This window comes from Triticum dicoccoides, chromosome 7B (genome assembly GCF_002162155.2).
Source record: "Triticum dicoccoides isolate Atlit2015 ecotype Zavitan chromosome 7B, WEW_v2.0, whole genome shotgun sequence".
Taxonomy (NCBI): domain Eukaryota; kingdom Viridiplantae; phylum Streptophyta; class Magnoliopsida; order Poales; family Poaceae; genus Triticum; species Triticum dicoccoides.
Window position 1 is genome coordinate 694,859,969 of NC_041393.1, and position 4,064 is coordinate 694,864,032.

Sequence of the window (4,064 nt, forward strand, 5' to 3'; positions counted from 1 at the left end):
AGAGGCAGCATCGATCGGCTTCAGTTAGCAGCAGTAGCGAAGGAATCGATCGCTCGGGTTCAGTTAACAGCCATCGATCGATCGCTCAGGTTCAGTAACGCGTAGCCTGCAGTGCAATCGCTCGTGTTCAGTTAGGGCCCAACGCCTCGCTCGGGTTCAGTTACAACGCCTCGCACACACGCGCGTACATGTACGAGAGAAACGCGCATCGCTCGGCCCCCGACCACCCACCGTAACCGGGAACTTCCCAAAAATTTCCTCGCCCTCGCTTCTACCACGGTTTTTTCCGTCATGGACGGCCCAAAGAATGTCATGCAGCTGCGTCTCCGGCCCGCGCAGGACGAAAAGCCCATTTTCTGTCATGATTTTTTGTCATAGAAGTAGGAGCCCACCACATCTATGATGATACCGGGATTTGTCATAATTATCGTCATAGAAGTGTCATATGTATGACAGAAAAAAATTCGTTCGGCCCAAAATGTCACGGATATGTCTTTTTTTGTAGTGTTTGCACCCCCTATAATACCACACACATAATCCAATCGACCGCCTCCGGGCACCGAGACGTAGGGCTGTTACGTCCACTGAGAAGGGCCTGAACTCGTAAGTCTCGCCATAGCTGAGATCTTGCCTCTCCATACTTACCCCCCTTTCTACTGTCAGTCTTAGGACCACGACAATAAGTACTTGGACAATACTTTATGTTCAGTTATAAATTTTTTGAACTTTTGAATTCGTAAGCTAAGTCACTGGTCATATGGCATGCAGTGCTATCGGTGGATTGTGACAAGAAGGCTGTGATGAAGGGGATAATTCATGGGGCGTGTGACTATTTTATGAAGCCAGTGCATACCAATGAGCTCAAAAACATATGGCATCATATTGAAAGTAGGAGAAGATCCCAAGCAATAATCCACATGAGTAGGGATAATGATGACGATCAGAGAGTACAGACTGGGACTCTTGCCAAGAGTAAGGACCCAAAGAATAAGAGCAATGATGAATATGATTCTAACGAGAACAAAGAGAGCACTCACGCATCCACTACCCATAAGAACCCAAGGGTGACATGGACAATTGAGCTACATAACAAGTTTCTAGAAGCTATCAACCAGATCGGCCTTGATAGTAAGACAACACATTTTGTGCCTCATTCATTGACACGATGCTTGTGGTTATTTGGTACTTTTCATTAACAATTATTTTAATGACATTTTTGTAGAGGTTGCTCCAAACAAGATATTGGAGCTGATGAATGTGGATTACCTCACTAGACATAACATTGCAAGTCATCTACAGGTTGATTTTTTCCATAATGCTTAATTTTGATGTTTGCTTTCCTATTATTCATAGTCTATATTTTTATTTCAGAAGTATAGGTTGTACTTGAACAGAGTCAAGGAAAATCCACTTGGTGATGCAACTGAAAGACATAACTCATCCATGAAAAATCGGGCGAATTTTATTCATGACCATCAACATGAAAGATGGCATGTATCCTCAGGTGGCAATGCCTCCTGGAGTCCAAACTCTTTAAGTGGAACGGGTCACTTAGGCTAGCTGGCGAAAACCCAGAGCAACTTGAGCATGGGGTCATTACTCCATGGTGGTAGAATGTCAAGGTATTTGGTTCCACAAACGCCAGATGCGAGAAGATTTGCTGGTTTTGACAACCCTCCCATCAACCTATATGATGACATATTCAGTGATACAACGTTAGATGAATTTTCCTCACATGGTTCTGGTACTTCATATGTTGACTCCATGTGTAGCAAGCTGATAGAGACAAGCAATGGCAAAATCCCGTCCAATCTTCGAAGTTGTTTGGCAAACACATCAAGTGGTGGCAGGAGGTCAGCGCCCGCAAATGAGTATCAGGTGCGACCTCTATAGACTATTAACCAATACCATACACACATGAATGCACCTTCTACACAAGTGGTTAGTACAGTTGGCAACTTTCCAAGTTTCTAAGTTTTGTTGGGAATTATAACAGCCCCCGACAGTCTTCAATGCAGGTAGAGTTGACTGGTATTCTTCATAGGGGTGGAACATCTCTTGTCCCATCACATGCGAACATACCAAGGATTAACCAACTAGCGAGCTATGAAACATCATCTAACCAGATATTGCTACAAAATAAAATATCACCATTCATTAACAACAACACTTTAGTGGCAAGTTTTAATGAGCAGGTAGCTCCATTCAACGTACCTAGGAACCCACACTCTGTAGGCATGTTGAAGGCACACAATAGTGCTCCAGTGGCACCATCTCAGATGGTTAATGGAGGGAGCAACAGTAGATTACTAGCAGGCTTCCGTGAGCAAATGACGTCATCCAAGATAGCAAGCAACACAAGCTCAGTAGGCACGATTCCGAATGGCAACTCTTCACCTGGTACTGCCAGAACTTCGATGACTGAGACTAATATGGTTAATTGTGGAAGAACTATTTCTGCACTTTCCAACCTTCAGACAGATGGTTTCCTCACATTGACTCAAATCCTTGATGGCGGGGATGCAGTTGCCATTCTCCCTATGCAAGAAGGTATAGTTAATCAGCAAGAGCTTAATGATCGACTAAATGATATTAATGGCTTCTCATCAGATGATATTGCCAACCTTCTAAGTGACATAAGAACTTTTCTCATTAACATGTATATAGTCTTTGCATATGAATTGTTGAGCTAGACAGGTGTATCTAAATCAATTTTTTTTCTCATTGTAGGATTTCAGTGGAGAGGATGTTGTCATGGATGGAGAATAATAATTATGTCGGTTAGCCCGACCTACATGCGTGATGTTTTTGCATGTGTGTTGGGCACTTGTTGATTGCCCATTCCATTGTTATTGCACATTGTACCGTGAAATTATCTGAATTATTGTCTAGTTAGAAGCACGATCGTGTCGGGGCTTCTATTTTACATCATCTTTAGTTTTTAAGTATGTGTTTCATTTTGAGATCAAAAAATGTTTTGTTATGTTATGCAGATGTAACTAGTTTTCTTCTATATGATATCAATGTGATGTTCCATCTTTCCCCGAGACAACATGTAGTGGCTAGAGGCACTATACAGATCTAGCACCTCCACTAGCATCATCATAGTATCGTTCTCAAGACACCCACAAAACACAACATGCACATGACATGCACGTTATGCAAGTGGAATGGTAGTATCACAATAGAATATCATAATATACATATTGTGAAAGCCTGGTTTTTTGGCCCCTTTCCTTTTCTTTTTGGTTTATTTGATTTTTGCTCTGTTTTTCTTTTCGGAGTGATTCTGTGGCCTTGCCACCTGGGAAATCATCCGTATTCCCTCCCCCAAGTTGTTCATCATCCTCAAACCCATTCCAAGACCATTCCATTTCCATCCTAGCCCAAATCCCAATATTATTTTATTGGGAAATATTCCTTTTCTATTAAAGGAATAACCTCATTTGCCCTAGGTTGTGAAGCAAGCTATATTTCGGTCCATCCAAAAATTCCCACATAATTCCCATAATTTCTTTGGGTCATATATTGCTCAAATATGTCAAAATCCTTCCTTGGCCCGTTCAAAAATAATTCCCCAATATTCCTTCTTCTATTCTGTCCTGAATGTCATTTTGTGAAGGAAGTGCCATTTATCTTATCTTGTTTGCTCCCAAACTATTTGAAAATTCTTTTATGTCCAAATCATTGCCTCATGCAAAATTCAACTTCATTTGCCTAGCCAATCTTCCTCGTTGATTTTTCAAAGTTTTTTGTCAAACAGAAGCCATTGTGAAGGAAGTACTAGCTAGGAGTATCCAAATGAGTTGAAATTTTGCATGCATCTTCATGTGCTCATATCATGAACCTCCTCCAATGTTCAGCCCTATCCAATCATCTATGTGAGCACAACTTCAAATCTTTGATTCTGTTAATATTTTCAGGTTGTGAAGCAAGTATGAGTTATCTTGTTTCATTAATTTTGAGAAATTACATCATGATTGTATCCATATAACATCTCTCCACCAAATTTGGGATCATTTACTTAAACCATTTCCCCTCCAAAATTATTGCAAGTTTCTGGT

At 41.1% G+C, this 4,064-nt stretch overlaps 1 pseudogene; it reads left to right on the top strand.

Moving 5' to 3' along the window:
* Nucleotides 1-800: 800 nt before the first annotated feature.
* LOC119339419 lies at nucleotides 801-2,785 on the top strand (annotated as a pseudogene).
* Nucleotides 2,786-4,064: the final 1,279 nt, after the last annotated feature.